The following is a 19,877-nucleotide window of genomic DNA, read 5'->3' on the forward strand; positions in this document are numbered from 1 at the left end:
GATAAAAAATGAAGAAAAATTTATTATTATCACAACAAAAATGCTTAAATTTTCTCAAATTATCATGCAGTATTACAATATCTCACAGTAGTTATCTTTTAACTACTCAAATATCCAATAGAACGTAATTCAAAACAGCTAAAGAACGCTAATCCGCGAATTCGCTATAATCGACAAGAGCAGTTTTCTAAACAACAACAAACTAAGCAACTACTACAAACTGAGATGTTTTCCTCCTTTTATAAGATTTTAAAATCACGCGCTAGAATTTTCCAGTACTTTCTCGAAATCAAAAAGAGATATTTATTTATTTAATGCACGCGCTCTTGTATTTTCAATTTTCGGGCTTAGCTTTCTTTTAATATTCGTCACGCGCTGCACTGCGCGAGAAATAAAACCATTTAATTTGTAATTGAACTAACATTAGCTTTTTAAATACCAAATTCGTAACACTGCCCCCTTCCCAAGGACTGCACGTCCCGGGCAGTACAATCCCTGGACAGGAAGCTAAACTTAGAACTGTGGCATAAACATTACATCACAATATCAAACAACATGAACAATAAATGCACTAACTAACTTAAACACATCAAATGCTATCAAATACTAAATACAAAACAAATACTAAATACAAATCAAATCAAATACACATTTAAAAACATAAAGGACCATGGTCTGATACTATTTACAATTATTTACATTATGTACTATGGCCATAGTAATGAGCTAACCTGTCGTAATGAACGACTTTAGGTTTAGAGTTCGAAGACTTACGAATCCGAACCATGACGTCATTTAGTCTGTTCAGTTCTGTATACGGATCATCCGAAGGTGACTGTAATTTAGGACTCAGTCCTTTTCGTTGAATCGGGTTCCACAACCACACCTTGTTTCCTTTGTTGGATCTATGTCTAGTAGCTCGCGTGTCGTATCTGGTCTTCACTTTCTCCGTCGCCAAGTTGACTCGCTTTCGTGCAGAACGGTGCATCCCCTCAAACCGGGCCTGGACATTTTGGATGTGTTCCTCAGGCGATGAAGGCGCATCCGTACGGCGAGCAAACAGGCGGTCACAAGGCAGACGAAGGTCTCGACCGAAGAGCTTCTGAGATGGAGAATAGCTGGTAGTCTTGCGTTTCTTTTCGACCCTAGCATGATTTCGGCGGCTTCCCGAGCTGGGTCTTTCGGACAAGGCGTCGGCATTTCCAAGTGAGGATCTCTTCTGAGGATGGATAGACATGTCACCAGATGCTGAAAGCAGTTTGTTGTTTTTGAAGTCTAAGGAAAAATTGTATTTCCTTAAAAAGTCCAATCCGAGTATGCATGGATCTGTGATATCCGCCACATAAGCCGTGTGATGGTAGGCGGCACTTCCAAACGTGATGTTTACGTTTAACTTCCCAGTTATGTCGATCTTATCACCAGACGCAGTCTGAAGGGTAACACAGGATGGCGTCCAAATAAGTTTATCTTTAAACTGTTCAGCTAAATCTTTCCTAATGATGGTAACATTAGCTTCTGTGTCAATGATCATATCGCAAGGAACTCCATCGATATTTCCATTAATGGACATTCCGTTACTGTTGCCACTTACTGTATAAATTTTAAGCGCTTTAAAACAAGGTTTTTCATTATCTGACAACCTCCGTTCCTCGATATGGTCACTAATTTGTTTACTGCGTCGTTGCTGGGAAATGGTCTTATTTTCCGTACCTCGGGATGTTCTGCAATTTCTTCGTATGTGGCCTTCAACTCCGCAGTTCCAGCATTTTAGAATTAGTTTCTTTTCACTTATGTTCCGTCTCAAGCCATGACTTGTCTGGTAAAATCATCTGCTTTATATTCCGTACCCTGGGGTGTTCTGCAATTCCGTCTTAGGTGACCTTCACTACCACATCTCCAACACCTTAGAGCCACTTTCTTCTCCCTCCTACTCCGTATCAAATCGTCGACTTGTCTGGCTAAATCATCTAAACGAGCCATCAGTTGATCCACTGGCTCATGGACTCGCACAGCTCTAACTGGGTAGCGATCTCTATTAGTTGCTTGCTGGGCTGCCTCGAACTTCATGGCGTACAACAGAGCGCTTTTTATGTCCTTTACATCTGCCATTCGAAGAGCTTTCTGTATTTCAGGATCCCGGATGCCGTCGATGAAATATTGCAGCGACAGGATTCCTCTTGTTTCTGTCGGGCACTCCGAAAAGGCGAGGTGGGACAGCCTTTCAACATCCGTGGCGAGCTCCTGAAGTGTTTCGGTAGGCTTCTGTTGACGAGATTTTAATTGGAGCCTGCTGTAGTCTTTTAAACACTTCTCCCCAAAGCGCAGCTCCAAGGCGCCGGACAGAGCTTCGAAATCTAACCTTTTGTTTTCGGGAAGAGTCTGAAGGATATCCTCTGCGTCGGCTCTTAAAGAAGCGGCGAGATGACAGGCCTTCGCTTGGGAATCCCATCCATTCGCATCCGCAACTATAGAAAATTGTGTTTTATACACTTGCCAGGATGTCTTCCCATCATATGTGGATAGCTTCAGAGATGGACGAGCAGGCATCGGTAAGAATTTAAAACCATCACTATTATTCCCTGCCGTCGCTACGAATTTCTTTAAAATATCCACTTCTTTGGCTACTGCAGAAACCCTATCATCAATTTGTTGTTCGATTTGGTGTTGGACGGCACAAACTCTTCCTTCAATTCGTTCCTCCACAGCAGAAACTCTCCCTTCTATATGTTCTTTCACAGCAGAAACTTTTTCTTCTATTTCTTCTTTCACCGAAGAAACTCTTTCTTCAATTTGATCTTTTACGGAAGAAACTTTTTCTTCAATTTGTCCAACTTTATTTTCAACTGTGTCAATTCTGCCTTCTATAGCTTCAAATTTATTTTCTATTATGCAGGTAATTTCTCTTTTCATTTCTTCTTGACCAGCTTGAACGGCTTTCATTTCGTCCTTAACGGATTCCTGGCCCAATTTCATTTCCTCTTTAATTTCTTCTTTAAATGAGGCAAAGGCTGATATTAACTGCCTTAATTGCTCTTCCATCGCTCTTGTTATTGGCATTCAAACCCCACTCCTGACACCAAAAATTGTTGCGTGCGTACAGGTTCGTTATGAAATGAATGCACAAGTCCGATAAAAAATGAAGAAAAATTTATTATTATCACAACAAAAATGCTTAAATTTTCTCAAATTATCATGCAGTATTACAATATCTCACAGTAGTTATCTTTTAACTACTCAAATATCCAATAGAACGTAATTCAAAACAGCTAAAGAACGCTAATCCGCGAATTCGCTATAATCGACAAGAGCAGTTTTCTAAACAACAACAAACTAAGCAACTACTACAAACTGAGATGTTTTCCTCCTTTTATAAGATTTTAAAATCACGCGCTAGAATTTTCCAGTACTTTCTCGAAATCAAAAAGAGATATTTATTTATTTAATGCACGCGCTCTTGTATTTTCAATTTTCGGGCTTAGCTTTCTTTTAATATTCGTCACGCGCTGCACTGCGCGAGAAATAAAACCATTTAATTTAAATAATAACCATTTGTAAGATATTTATCTTTCAAATCTGTTTGCTGTTGATGAACAACTAAGCTATTTAAAAGCAAGAGATGCATTTCTTAAGAACAGTACTTTTCTTTACTTTTGCATTTGATTTAATTAAATATAAATGCATTAATTTTAATGATTTAAATAATTAGAAACATTAAATATTTTTATTGAATTAAGTTATATATTTTTTTTTTCACTTTTCAAATATACAGGAGATATATCACGTCCCCATGTTAGTCTAACTGTACATTCATCTAGTATCTTAGATAACGTTTCGCTGTTCCACCTGGGTCATCTCTGTTGATATTAAACTTTAAAAGAGCCGTTTTGGAAGGGCGTTAAAATTTAAACCCTTTCAGGTCTTGCCCTTTTTTTTAGTACTTTTTACCTATGTTGTTTTCAGATCTTAATAGTATTTCGTGCTCAAGCTCATAAGATACACGTGAATTATAATGGCAGTTTTAGTGCGGAGATAGCAAATGCATTGATTTCATGAATCTTTTTAAACACAAAATTCGTTGAATTTTTACAATATATAAAAGAAATTTTTAAAAAATTCAGAATTCGGGCTTCGTGCTTATGTTCGGGTGCAAGATTAGGTGTGTTTAAATCTGGTGACTCTTTCCACGTTTTTATTAGAATGTGTTTAGTATTGTTTTATGCAGGATGTCTTCAATTTTACAAAATCCTTCTTCATTTGTTATCGTGATATATTTAGCTGAGCGGCCTTGATGTAAGTGGAGCAGAATGGCCTTAATCACCTAGAAAAAGCTTTTTTGTGTGCTTCAATATGCCAAACCAGTTTTTCTTTATTCTTGTTCTGCATACTTTTTAGAACATGCTATGAATGAAAGTCGGCTTTGGTCTTGCACTGCCCATTCAATGGATCAGAACATGACTCTAGCACATTGGTCATCAGGAAGACGGAATTTAGCATCATGTGACTACTTCTTGAGTAGTGCCGTCTTAAAGCATGAGTCTGCTGAGCACTCATCCGGGAGTCCACGAGCACAAAAGCCCTATGGTAATCAGTGTATGTTAATTGACTTGCCATTAATAAAAATATGTTTGACATTTAACTATGCCATGTTATCTGTGCTTATATATTAGTCTATCTAATTTGCGTTTATGTTTTGACACCAGTTTTATTTTTTCATTAAAGTACCAATAAAATAAATATATGTTTAATATTATCGGTCATTTACATTTAATTTCCGTAAGCGATTGTAGTAAGAACACCATGACCCAAAGGCTGTAATGGTTTAAGACATCACTGTTTTTGAGAAGATATATCAAGGAGCGAGTTCTTATTTTCCTCTTCCTACACGTTTGAACGATCTTAACCAATACACCACACTACCATCTGCGATTGTTGACATGGGCGAGAAGTATTTGGGAAGAACTTGACTGTCGAATTCGTACCTGTTGTGCTACAGAAGGATCTCACATAGAACATTCGCAATTTACTCATTTAAAACTTCAGAAAGTATACTTCTCACTGTGAAAGTATTTCAACTGTGCTAAAAAATTTTCTTTCTGCAAAATTCTGAAAATGTCAATTTGTTCCTTTTAAACTAACTGTGTATAGTATTGCGATGAAATAAGAATTCATCATTATGATACAGGCCAAGGAGATATTGAGGAAGAATGTCACTTAAAGCACTGCGTTAAGATTAAATTGCGAATGAAAAAGTAAAACTATAAAAATATTTACCGACACGCATAGATTTTCATTCAAAGAATGCTTTTCTATGCATTAATTTTTCTGAATTCTTAATGAATTTAATATCCTTCCGACATAGTCTCGAAATGATAAGCACTTCGGAATGCAGTGGTCTAGCATAACGGAGATCAGTGTTCGATGCTAAGCGTGACTTTTTTTTTCACCTAAACCTCATCTTTATACTCCATTTGATCTAGATGAAGAAGAATCATGCCAATGCGAACTTTAAATTTAAAAAATTCAATTGAACATGATTAATTGAATTAACCGCAATTAAATCCTTAAATTAACCGTGATTTTATTTTTTTAAAAAAATATGCATTTTAATGGAATGAAGTATGTGGCTTTCTTCTTCAACAAGCTGTAATGTATTTTTTCAAATATGTCCTTAAATAAATGAAATAAAAATCATTATATATGCAAATATAGGTGCATCAAAACTTAAAAGTTATAAATTCGAAGTGAAAGATTATACTATCCTGGTAAAATACTATAAATTGAATTAAAACTATCCTAAAATTTAGAACAAAAGAAGATTTTTAAAAATATTTGAAAAAGTTATAGTAAATTATCAATTAAAGATTTTTAATAAATTTTCGTAAGTGAAAAATCAAACATTATTAATATTATAACTAACTATTCATAAATTTAATTATTCATATTTTAATGCCCCAAATCGACTTATCAAAGGATAACAATTAAGGTTTAAATGTAATAATAATGTAGTAATAAGGATTTAATGTTTTAAATTTCATGGCTATTTCATGGCTTTATTAATATTTATGGCAAATAATTGGCTTTATTAATATTTATGGCTTTATTAATTTTCATTTTTCATGGCTGAAAAATGACTTTTCAATTGAATAGCTTTTTTGACAATATTGAATTCAATTCTATTTCAATTGAATGGCTTTATTCGTGATATAAAATTATACATGCATTTTGATGGAAAAATTATTTATCTTGTTCCCATTAAACTATACGATAAATTATTTTTATCCTTTTAGTTAATGAATTACTTTACGGTTACGAATTTACGAATTTTGAATTACGGGTTACGAAGGGAAAAAAGTTGTTTTCTTCCTTTTTCTTTATTCTTCTTTTTCCACCCTTCTTTCTCTCTCTCTGTCTTTTTTTTTTTTTTTTTTTTTTTTTTTTTTTTTTTTTTTTCGGGGGGGGGGTGTCCAAAGGAGAAATTTGCCCTGAAGGTCTATTATTTTCGTTTTGACTTTATGCGTTGATTCACTATAAATGTCCGATTCACTTTTCAAATTGTTGCCACCAAATATTATCGCCCTGTATTATATTTAAAGAAATTAAATAATGAAGAATCTGCATAAATGTATATATGTATTTTTTTTGTGATAAAACGAAGATACCCAGAGCCATCCAATTTTGAATAACGTAATCTTTCACCCAAATATGGGTATCTGGAAGGCCAAATTTGGAATTTGGAATTTGTTTTATTATCTATTTCATATTTTGTAAAACTTAAACGAATTTTTGATTAACAAACTCAACAATTTAAAAGCTAGCAATGGCAACACTGTATGGGGGGGGACCTTTTTATCTCCAGCGCGCGGAACTGTGTATCGGAAATTCTAAAGCTCTGCTTATTTTAAAATTATTTTGCGATATTGTTGTTGAACTGAATTTTATGGTTTAAGTGTGAAGAAAATGATATTTAATAAATAGAGGTAACACACAAAACGTTAAAAAAAAAGCCCCTTTGGACGTAATTTAAAATCTGAAACCTTTCAGGTTCTCTTTTTTAATATATACAAACAGAAGTTTATTATTATGGATGTGTCTAGCAAATTGATCAGCACCATTTTGCTAATTCCTCGTCTCTGTGTCATGTTCTGGTTATTCTCAATACAACAAATATTTTCACATATTGCTTATTAAAATTAGACATGTGATAATCGTGGTTCAGTGGTGAATGTATATGAAATAAGGCACCCACCTTATCTGAAGTTTTAGAAGCCTCCCATCTTCAGAGCACCATATGAATTTTTGCTATTTCTTTAAACCCGGAAATGTATTTGGAGTCCTTTTGAAAAGCGAGGCTTCTCGAGATTGCGTGACTCGGTAAATCCGCCTCTGTCATAGCTTATTATCTAATTGTTTAAAAGATTTCTGATTTGTTTGATTTCTTTTCTTGCTTCAACTGCCAAATTTGCGAATATATTCCTTTACAGCAATAGTATTACAGCATTTCAATAAATGACATATTTAAATATAATTACTAATTATTTCAAAATTTTAATTAGAGTTCAATGTAATATCGATGAAAAATTTAAAAATTTTTCATCGATATTACATTGAACTCTAAATGTTCAAGTGTCAAAAGACTCGTAGCGTGTCTCTTGTTTTAAATCAAAGCTAAAAATGATTAATCGTAAATAGAAAATAAAACGAAACTAAAACAGGTGGAAAACCAAGTTTCTTGCTTTAAACACCTACTATCAGAGTAGAGAACTCCAGATGTAGAGCTTTTAAAGGAAGTTAACAGTATTACACCAGCAACTGCGGGAGTGATAAGATGACAGAAATCTATTCCTTTACAAATTCTAGTATTGGTACTGTGAATGTAAGTTCTATATGCAGAGCGAAAAGGAAAAAATTAATAGTTTGTTTCAATGCGATATTCATTATTGCAATTGACTGTCACCAAATTATACTATATTAAACTTTTTGGCGTTATAGCAACTTCTAATAAATATATTACCATGTGTGAAAAAAATAAATAGTTTTTAAAATTTCAAATTGTACCATGAAAACTTCTGTTACAGCCTAACATTTCAAAGAATTTACCATTAAAATTTTTTTTTAATTTATTAAAAATTTATGGAATAAATTTTAAAATATGAAAACCAGAAAATTAAAAAAAATTGCAATTGATGTGCAAATTGCAAAACTGCGATTAATGTTCAGATTTCTATTGGATATCTGAAACGATTTTAAGCAATGCTATTAAATTAGGTCTACTGTTTTAAAAATGAATCCCGCATAAATCAAAGATATGAAACATAACATCTCATATTTAAAGTGGGATGTTCAAAACAACAAATCCAAATAGCAAGATATATATATATATATATATGCTTGCTATGATGTTATTTCATTGATAGACGTTACGCATTATGTTAATGACTTTTGCATTTATTTTTCAAGAATTAAGTAATTCAAAGTATTTTGTCAGATTGCTTGCTCACATCATTTGGAATAAATATTTCCCTCAAGTGGCGGCAGCGCCTTTTACGATCAGGTTGGGTTGTTCAATTAGCATTGTTAATTTTCGAATTTATTATATTTACATTTTATTGTGCAGCAATAGTTTCCCAAAAAATGTTATTTAAATAAAGTTTCAGTTCATTAGTTTAATCTTTGTTTAAGTTAAATAAGTTCTTAATTCATTTCAGCCAAAAATGCGAACGTTTTTTCGCTTGGTATTTCACCACTTTTTCAATAACAAATGAGACCACACCAACTGCCTGTTAAGGACTTGACCGCAAAGTGACTCATCGTTGGCAGAACTCTGGATGTGGGTCAACACGGCAACTAGAAACAGCGTAAAAGAAAGGAAATAGCAGTATGTTTGACTGACTGGGAATATTGAGCAAATCAAAGAGTAACTGCTATTGTATCTCTGCAGGAGCAGCATAAGTAGATGATATACATATTAAAGAGTTCAACGACAAAGCAAGAGTATCTTTTAACTGTTTGGATATTACATATAGAAATTCTAACGTAATTGAAGTTTTTTTTTTTTTTTTTTTTTTTTTTCGAACCACTTGTCATACTTTCTTTAGTACCAAATATATATATATATAACGTAGATTATATATAAAACGAGGACAATTTGCGAATAACCATCTGGATGAAAACCTCTTGAATATTGTTAAAGAATTCTTTTATAAACATTCAAGTACAGTACTATTCCAGCAGCTGCGGAAGTGATAAGATGACAAAAGAGATCTATTCTTTTACAGATTCTATTATTCGTAGTGTGAATGTAAGTTCAAGAAATTTTATAGAAATAGTTATTAAACCGGAAATTTTTATGTTTGATGTCTTTATTCCAAATAGAAAACGTAAAAAAAAGTGCTTGGCAAATAGGCTAAATATGCATATTTTCAAATAGGCATTTGTGTAGTGAAAATATTGAAAAAATATTTACAAATTATTCCTCCACCCGAGTATTATAAGGTAAATAATTATATCAGCAATTACTGATGTTTGACTCAAAGTAATAAGCTTTAATTATATATTTTACGTAATATATGCGCATAATGTATGATTATAACTAAATAAAAAAGAAACATCAGTCATAAATGGTTAATATTATCTCACTAGTGTAGCAGTACCGTCAGATCAAGTCCATTAATTTTACTGTAGCTAGAAGACAAGATTGCATTTGTCATTGGCTTAGACATTGGACAACTTATAGATAACTGTTCGAATTTACCCATATCCGTCTAATTTTTATGGAGTAACCGCCAGGGAACAGATTTATGGGGATCTCCCACTTCTCTTTCCGTTCCTTAAACTTTTCGAAAACATTTTCAGCTTATCTGTATTTAAAGTGCCCGTGCTGCAAAGGCACTATAAGCTTACAACCACCGACGCTTTCCTCGGGATTCGACCCAGGCCCAAACCTGTGGCGCCCGGCTTCCCTAACAGTAGGGCGTTATTAGTCATACATAAATTTTACGCGTAAGTAAAAATCGCCAAAATTCACAATAAAATGTTACTGATGGTCTATATTTTCTCTTAAAATATAAAGGTTTTTTATATAAATGGCCATTCATAAGTTCCTCCATTTTTACGTTCAGTTTACGTTCTTTATACGCTTAGGTATTAAAGAAAGAGAGAAGAACATTACACTGGATGATTAAACCTAGGTAACTATCTAATTGCATGTGCTTCTTTCTCCGACGTTGCCTTCATAACCAGACACACGTGTAATTAAATGTCTGTAACTTACACAAGAGATAAAACATAACTGAAAGTTTATTAAACTACTTCTTGCAGTTTGCATTTCAAAATTCGCAATGTTAGCCACCGCTACTAGCTGGATTTAAAAAATTTAAGTCAATGAAACACACACTAACTTTCACCTATTAACTCGGTTTCGATAGAATAAATTTTAATCACTACGCTATAGAGATACAAAATTCATTCACCAATTCATAGGTCTGCCAAATGGATGGTTCTTCATCTCCGGCAAACATAGTGTTACGGAATGTCCAGGCGCGGTGGGATAGCTTCCCCGCAAAGCAGGTTTAAGGTTACCATTAAATGGCAAGGGAAGGCAGGATGCGTATTTTTACTTTCTCCCTAGGAAACGCAACCCGCGACTAAATTTGGCGATTTATCAGGTCTTGGCGAAATTGTGACACCAAACGCATGCGCAAAAGGAAATAATGCTGTCGGTTGATGTTTCAAATTTGTGATGGCTGCGAGTATGTCGAAACGAAGTGGAAAATGAATTTTATAGAATTTTATTTGATGGATATTCCTACGAAGTAGTGTCTTCCAAGTTCGGAGGAAAAAAGGATTTCGACTTTGAGATCAGATGTGATCTTAATAGTGAAGATATATAGGGGAATTGCAAAATACATTTTGAAGCTGGTTCCCACGTGCATTGGATTGAAACAATGCAAATCGGAAAGAGTAAAGTTTATTTTTAAGAAAGATTATGTGTGTCAACATGCAAGACTAAATTTCTTCTGGTGTTTTTCTTTTTGTGGGCTAGTTTCAAAAATAAAGAATGTTTAGCTGCTTCGCATATCAGAATTTAAAAAAATAATAATTATACAAGATGTGATGAGTATGTAAAAAAGAATCTGTGCACTTTGATTAAAGTTTCATTCATACACATCGATGTGATGTTGCTGAAGCGTGGAATTGCTTACGCCCAATTGATTCGGTGAAAGAAGTCTTCATCAACTACTTTCGTGCCGGTAAAATAACAATTAATAATATAATATTTTTATTCTGCTATACATTCACAGAGTTCACTGTTAGTAAATACCGTCAAAATGGTGATGATAAAGGCAGTCTCATAAACATGTATCTGAACATAGAATTGTTCCACCTAATGGGTAATATGTTTTATTACTTTTCGTTATATTCCAGTACCTCATATTTCGTACAATGAATTTTACTTAAGATATCGGCATCATTTTAATTGCCCTAGTTAAGAAGGTTTGAAGGCATTTTTTGCAACAGCTGAAAGCACATTAGATTGCAATTGTTAAGCATATTAATTCATCCATTACATTATGGAATAATGAATAAATTTATAGTTTCTATATGTATACTGAAATGACAGCTTCAGAATATAAAATTATTCAGACACGATAGAAGGAAAAATCACTTAACTAATTGATTATTTAATAATAAATTGATTATTAATATTAATTGAATAATAATTGATTATTTAATATTAATTGAATGTTGAAGCAATTAATAACACATAGTAATTTTGATTTAGTTAAATTCTAAATATAATCACAGACTCCTCTGATAGTAACATCAAAAACGTCTTTAAAATCATTGACCAAGAGTGCACTTGGTTATGTCTGTCATTAGTTTAAACCTTGGGCACATTATAGGCGATGATATGAATTTGCCCAGCTCTATCTCATTTTGAAACAATGACCAGGAGATAGATCCAAAGATTATCTACCCCTCTTCCGTTCCCATTAACTCTTAAGGACTTATTGTTCCATTCTATATATCAGGGCTTAATTTTTAAAATTAGAAGTGCCGGAGCCCTATGGAAGACTGTGAGAAAGGAAAGAAAAAATAAATAAATAATTAAAATAGCTAATAATTAAATAATAAATTTAAATTAATATTAATTAATTTAATTAAATTAAGAAAAGTGTAAAAATAAAGAGAAATTTAATAAATTATTAAATTAGTTTTGAATAGTTAAATAGAAAAAATAAAGTATCGGACCTCGTCTAATTTGAGGCATTGTCCGGAATTACAATTCCACTTAGATGCTAAGAAGCAGCTGAGCCAATGTCCGTCCGAGTTTAAGCCCTGATTATACATAAAATTTACTATTCCAAGGGATGACAAGTATCAGTCTTTTTTTGCAGCAAACCTATCAGGTTCAATGTTTCTTCTAACTTTCTTCGGAAACATACAATGACCTGACTAGAACAGAGAGCTTACTAAAGCTATGTTCACTAATTGTAGTAAGTGGACAGGATACAGACGAAGGGTATACAAAACCCTTTATTTTTTTCTTTATATACAATGACTTCCGTACTTCGGAATACAATGACCCTCCACTCGGGGTCTAACTTAAAAGATATCAAAATAAAACTAAACTCTAATTTAACTTTAGAATAAGATTGGCCTTATAATAACAGAAAGCGTATGTAGCACAGAGACTGTGAACACTACAATACGTTTAATTTATCAAGAGGATTAAAACCTCTGGCCTGGAAGGCAAAGTAGCAACTGCGTAACTTCTAAGGTAAGCGGCCTGCTTCGAACTCACGGCTTCCTCTCCTCTGCTTGGCAAAAAGGCCACACTTAAATACTTGGCGTTCGCCAGACAACTTTGCATAAAACTCCTTCACGCTTATAATTCTGGCCGGAAGTAGAAAATAAGAAGTGATAGTAAAGATTTAAAATAAAATAAACGTTAGTAAAACTTAAGATCCTTACATACTTCCCGCCAGAGTTAATTAGTTTGAAACTGAGGTCTAAAACGACCTTGTTGAAAACTTTTAGCTCTAGAAACTAACGCGAGACCAACCTTTTACAAACATAACTTAGCTAGAAACTAGAAAATTTTAAAAGAAAGAAATTTGTTACAATAGCAGCTCCCGGAATATACAACAATCTTTTTTCTTTTTCATCTGTACTGCATCAAAACAGGAGCTTTATTCAATTCTGGTTCCTTCCAGAGATCTGGAAGGAAAACTAGTTTAATGAAATGTTACAGAATGACATTGTAAATAACATATAGAATATACTTTTCTTAACATTCTTATTTCATTCATGACTATTTTAATTATCTCTCCCCGTGCTCTCTGACATGTGTTGTAAAAACACCAAACACGAATGTGTTTCTGTCTATGTGTTCAACACTTCCTCCTATAATCAAAACACTAACGTGTTAAAATTCAACATACGAGACCTCTTAACACACCCTAATTTCAACTCTAGACCCTGAGGTACTATTCTGAAAGTGGCTAACTCTAAAGTGTAGCGTCAGAGAGCCTAACTACATCATTCAACCTTTAACACATATTCACCATGATTTAATCTTTACAGTCACACGAATAACAAATTTTTTAACATTACTTTCACTTTTACCATATCACGGTATTTCTAAACATTCAAAATAACAGTTCACATGTATACAAGAACATATCAAGATGCCGTTAATTTTACACATTTGAAAACATACATTAGTAGTACATTGTTAACTTCTATTCTTTTCAAAGCAAGTGCCAATTCTTTCTACATTGAAATAATAGTACATTTCAAAAAGTCTTTCAGACTAAAACTTCTTTCTTGTTAGAATGTTTTAAATAAAATTTATACAATAACTTTTTACAATATTTAAGTCTTTATACAACGCTATTATACATCAACTTTAGTTTTACGCGCGAGTAATTGAAAAACATAATAAGAAAATCGGTCACAACTCATTTCTCGCCCTTTTGGCGATAAAGGTAGACCTCGCATGAGGTAAAACTTCTTCAAATCTGCCACTTGCAGTAAGAATGAAAGATTAACTTAAGTTTGTAAAGTAACACAAAATTTTACTTATCTTTGTAATATTCAGACATCCTTTTCTGGGCCCAGTCTTTAAAGGTGCTGCAAACCGTAGCTTGGTTGATCCTCCTTCTTGTACGGGCTCGCCCTTCAGTGCTTTCCTCTGGAAGCTTCCGTTTTTCACCACTACGGCCACCCTTGAACATCTTCCTTCTGTCCTCTGCTTGTGGTCTTGGCCGTTTGAAGGCAGCTGGTCTTGGTGGAACCGGGAAACTTCTGTCGTGATCCTGCTTGGACCTCGTTGTTGGCCGTTCAAATTTTTCTTGTACTTTTTCCTCCGCCGCTGATGGCCCTTCCGCAGTTCGGCGACTTTTGCTGCGGAGAGTTCTGTCGGATGAGTCAATCTTCCGTTTCACAGCCGGGTTATAGTTGCCGTCCTTTCTCCCGGTCTTTTCCACATACGTCGTCCTTCTCCCTTCTTCATTCTGGGGGTGTTCGTGAACTCTGTTTTTTGGACGGTGGAACGACTTCTTTTTCTTTGTACCTTCAATTTTTCCGCGGGGCAATTTTCTTTTCACTTGCTTCTGTCTCTCATTGGCTTGCCCTTGTACTTGTCGTTTTCCCACCTCTGGAACTTGTACCTGCGGTGTCTGCCGTACCGGATCCTGCAAAAGATCTGAAAAGATTTGCATTTTATTACGGTCATAGAATGGTTTTATCTGGTCAATGTTTGCGGAACAGGTTTCGCCATTTCTTGCCTTTAATACTACAACAGCGTGAGTTATTTTTTCTATAACATATGGTCCTTCAAAGCGTGGGAAAAATTTGGCAGTTTTATCTTCTGGTGCTGAAGAAAGTGAATGCTTAATTTTTAGTACTTCATCCCCTACTTTATAAGTTACTCCCCGTCGTTTCAAATCATAATAGAGCTTCTGTTTTCTTTGTGCTACTTCCGTATTCTTCTTTGCTTCCTTAATTAGTTTTTCTATATCACCCATTTTAAATTCTGGGGCTCTTTGTTGCACATAAAATAATTTATCTAACGGTGTTATAATCTTTCTGCCTAGAAATAACTCAGCAGGAGTTTTGCCCGTTGTATCATGTTTTGCGGTCCTAAGGGCGAAAGCAAATTCATTGACATAGTTATCCCAGCTTTTATGAAAATTTTTAACATAACTACGGATAATTTTCACTATATTTCTGTTGACCCGTTCCGCTATATTTGATTGCGGCCGATACGGGACCATTTTTAAATGACGTATGCCCAGTTTTTGGCACATGTCTTCAAATATATTACTTACAAATTGAGGACCATTATCCGATATAACTTTTAGGGGCGCCCCGTATTTTAAAATATATTTATTTAAAATAGAATCGGTAACTAATTTCGCGGAGGCTCGTTTTAAGGGAACAATTTCGGTCCATTTACTAAAATGATCAACTATAACAAGGAGATAGCGACTTTTGTTTAACTGACTTTTTGGGAAAGGGCCCAATAAATCGATACCGATTATTTCATTTGGAAATTCGGATTTAATACTATTTAGAAACCCGGCCGGGCGGAAATTAATATAATTAACGGCTTGACATGTTGGGCAGGACTGGACATACGCCCTTGTTAACTTTTGCAGTTCAGGAAAGTAGACTGCCTCGCGTACGCGTTGAGTAGTTTTTCGAATACCAGCATGAGAAGCTAAAGGGCTGTCATGGAGCTCTTGCAGGATATTTAATCTAAGACTAGCTGGGATAACAGGTCGAAATTCGTTGTTGGAATTCGTAGTTTTTGTATAAAATAATAGACCATCTATTAGTTCGTAATGGGCCGCCCTATTTCTTATCGCCACAATATCTTGGTGGCTAAAATTTTCAGGATCCTTCAAATACTCATAAATACTTCCAAACTCAGGATCCTTACCCAGTTCGGTTATTACAGTTTCTCGGGAATTTATTGTACACGCTGTCAGCATTGCAACTTTTACGGTATTACCCTGTTCGTCTAATTTAATTCGTGACAGGGCATCTGCTACGATATTTTCCTTTCCGGGGGTATGCTTGATTACCAGATTATATTCTTGCAGCTTGAGTGCCCATCTTATTAACCTTGGGGATAAATTTTTTCCAGAGTACAATCTAGTTACCGCCGCATGATCAGAATATACTGTTATCGGCGCCTTTCCAAAATAGACTCGGAACTTTTGCACTGCTAACAGAACTGCAAGTGCCTCTCTCTCGGTCGCGGAATAGTTTCTTTGTGTTTGATTTAAAGTTCGGCTAAAAAATGCTACTGGCTGCTGATTTTGCGAAAGTACCGCTCCTACCGCATAATCCGAAGCATCCGCTGAAATTTCTAAATTTTCATCCTTTTCAGGAAATTTCAACACAGGGGCTTGCGTTAATGCTTGTTTTAATTTTTCGAAAGCACTATTGGCTTCGGCCGTCCACGAGAATCTTGCCTTTTTCCTTTTTAATTTTAACAATGGCTCAGCGATAGCCGCAAAATCTTTTATAAAGGACCTATAATATGAACAAAGTCCTAGAAAAGAAGAGAGCTTCTTTGCCGTGTTTGGAGTGGGATACTTTTGTACCGCGATTATTTTTGATTCATCTGTCTCGATCCCTTTTTGCGATATTTTGTAACCTAAATATTTTAATTCAGGGGCTGCAAATTTGCATTTTTCGACATTAACTTTTAGACCGGCCTCATTTAATAAAGAAAACACCTGTCTTAAATCCTGTACATGTTGGTCTAGATTATCACTAGTAATAATGATATCGTCTAAATAGATAAATGTGGATTTTCCGAGAACAGGTCTTAACACAATGTCCATGCATCGCTGAAATGTTGCTGGGGCGCCTGAAAGGCCAAACGGCATTCGCAAAAATGCATAAGTGCCAGACTTGGTTATAAAAGCAGTCTTAGGCACGTCCTCAGGCCTGATCCCTATTTGAAAATAACCATTCGTTAAGTCTAAAGTTGTCATAAATTTGGTTGATTTTATGTTCCTTAAAATTTCTTCTATAATCGGTAACGGATATACCGGATATTTCGTTATGGAATTTAATTTACGGTAATCAATAGCGAATCTCCACCTTTTTGGATGCTCCAAAGGATAATCATTATTTTTCTTACATAAAACCACCGGACTAGCATAACTACTTGAGATAGGCGTTACGATCTTTTTACGTAGCATATCGGTAATATGCCATTCTATAATTTTTTCCTTATTCTTATCATACCGGTATGGTTTTTGACGAACCGGCAATGCATCTCCGGTGTCAATACTATGGTTAGTAACCTGGGTAAATCCTGGAATATCACTAAATAAGGAAGCAAATTCACTTACCACTTGTCGGATTCTATCTTGCTCGTCATTAGGCAGGTGGTCGAGATTTACCCTTGGCGGTTCAACCTTTTCTACACGCACTGGTTTCATCGTCAGTTTAAGAGACGCTTCATTAAAATCCAGTGTAGCTTGTGCGTCTGAAAGAAAGTCTATTCCTAGTATTAAGTGTGCTTGCAAATTCTTTACTATAAAAAACATCACCTTTACTTGTTCGTCCTTGATACGGATGTACAAAGGTACTTTACCTACGCACTTACATTGTTCTCCTTGCGCCGCTAATACTGTTGTATTATCCGCATTATATATGCGGTATTTGCGAAAATACTTTCTAAAAAAGACTTCTGCCACACAGGAACACTGCGCGCCGGTATCCAGGAGTGCGGTGGCCGGGATATTATTTACCAAGACTTCAATCTTCGGAAGAGTTAAATTTTTCACCATTACTGTATTTAACTTGTAGGAAGAGGGGTTTTCGTGGCCTTCGGATTTCCGCACCCTCTCGTCAGCAGAAATCCGTTTTAGTTTAAATTATTTTTTCTTTCGGTGCTTTCCTTCTTTCTCCACTGGCCTTGAGACTTTTTTCCTGGGTTGCTATTGAACTGTCGACGTTCGCCGGCTGTTTTTGAATGCTCGGGTTTCCTTGCCCACTGATTCGCTTTTTCTCCGTAGCCATGTGCTTGAGTTTGCTGTAGTCTTGGCGTACCAAATTGGTTTCGCTGTTGATATTGGCGTCTTCTTTCGACGTCCGCCGTTCTTCTACTTTCAAACTGGATTGCTAGCTCAAATAATTTTTCCAGTGTAGTCGGATTTCTCAATTCAATAAAGTCTTGCACTTGGGGTAGTAACCTCGGCAAAATCACTTGAATTATTTCAGGATCCGGACGGTTTCCATACAAGAGCTTGAAAACGTGAATTTTTCTTAAAATAAACCTGGAGAGGTTTTCCATTCTTTGTTGATATATACTGAACAGTTCTGTTTCTAATTTCGCACGATCCCTTACAACAGGGAAGGCTTTTAGTAGGGCAGTCTTGAAATTTTCGTAGGTATAGGTGGGACTTCCTGCTTGACCCAAGAGACTTCTGCCGATACATTTGAACCAGTTAAGCGCTTGGCCCCTCAAAGCGCTGGTAGCTAAGGTAACTTTTTGAAACTCGTGCACGGGGTAGAGCATGAAGTGGTCATCCAATTTTTCCAAAAAACTGGTTACCTGTGAGTTTCCATTAAACGTTGCTTCCGGTTTCATCGAAGCGCGCATGGTCTGGACAATATACCCAAATCCTTCCAGGGCGGCAGCTGGCATTTCTGGATTCTGAGCTGTTTCTGCAGGCAGCACAGGTTCTTCTTGAAACTCGGCCATGGTTATTCTTCGTCGGGCGCCACTATCAGGTTCAATGTTTCTTCTAACTTTCTTCGGAAACATACAATGACCTGACTAGAACAGAGAGCTTACTAAAGCTATGTTCACTAATTGTAGTAAGTGGACAGGATACAGACGAAGGGTATACAAAACCCTTTATTTTTTTCTTTATATACAATGACTTCCGTACTTCGGAATACAATGACCCTCCACTCGGGGTCTAACTTAAAAGATATCAAAATAAAACTAAACTCTAATTTAACTTTAGAATAAGATTGGCCTTATAATAACAGAAAGCGTATGTAGCACAGAGACTGTGAACACTACAATACGTTTAATTTATCAAGAGGATTAAAACCTCTGGCCTGGAAGGCAAAGTAGCAACTGCGTAACTTCTAAGGTAAGCGGCCTGCTTCGAACTCACGGCTTCCTCTCCTCTGCTTGGCAAAAAGGCCACACTTAAATACTTGGCGTTCGCCAGACAACTTTGCATAAAACTCCTTCACGCTTATAATTCTGGCCGGAAGTAGAAAATAAGAAGTGATAGTAAAGATTTAAAATAAAATAAACGTTAGTAAAACTTAAGATCCTTACAAACCAAGGAAAAACGATAAAAGCTCCACTAAAGAGAATAGTGAGAATTCTAGAAACAGTATGAAAGTATGGAGAGAAATTTAACTGAAAAGAGTAGCTTTGAAGATAAAGAGGGAAGAGTTCAAGACTACCTGATCGCGATGCCCTGCGATATAATTCTAGCCGTCAAGCGGAAATTTTCCCCGATTTTTTTCCTGAATACAGCCTGAGAATAAATATGACTTCTTGGTACAAGTGGCAGCAGTGGTCCCCCAGTTTGGCTACATTATTCAGAAAGTCTACAGCTCTGCAGAAGGAAGTCACTAGCATGGAACGTGCACGACCAGGGTGTCACTTTTAGTTCTTTGAGGAATACAATATTTACCCGCTCTCATAAATTCATTGCATATTCTGGAGAATAAGCCTTTGACATATAATTGGGTGGCTTTTCTTTCCTCAAAAGTCTCAGCCTCTGTACAAGGCTTGAGTGCGATGGAAAGACAGGCTTGCATTCAAAAGTTAGAATCAGATTTTTAAGACATGTTTACTATTAAAACAAAATTTCTAA

The 19,877-nt window shown here is 35.3% G+C and overlaps 1 long non-coding RNA gene across 1 annotated transcript; it reads left to right on the forward strand.

Annotated features, from left to right (window-relative positions):
• Positions 1–4: 4 nt before the first annotated feature.
• Positions 5–9,333, forward strand: LOC146998073 (uncharacterized). The gene is made up of 2 exons (XR_015040248.1): positions 5–4,581; positions 8,706–9,333. It is a non-coding gene; the product is annotated as an uncharacterized LOC146998073 (long non-coding RNA).
• The last annotated feature ends 10,544 nt before the right edge of the window (positions 9,334–19,877 follow it).

Source organism: Stegodyphus dumicola, chromosome 3 (assembly GCF_044657685.1).
Source record: "Stegodyphus dumicola isolate Sdum_Otavi_A_Nest chromosome 3, ASM4465768v1".
NCBI classification, from domain to species: Eukaryota; Metazoa; Arthropoda; class Arachnida; order Araneae; family Eresidae; genus Stegodyphus; species Stegodyphus dumicola.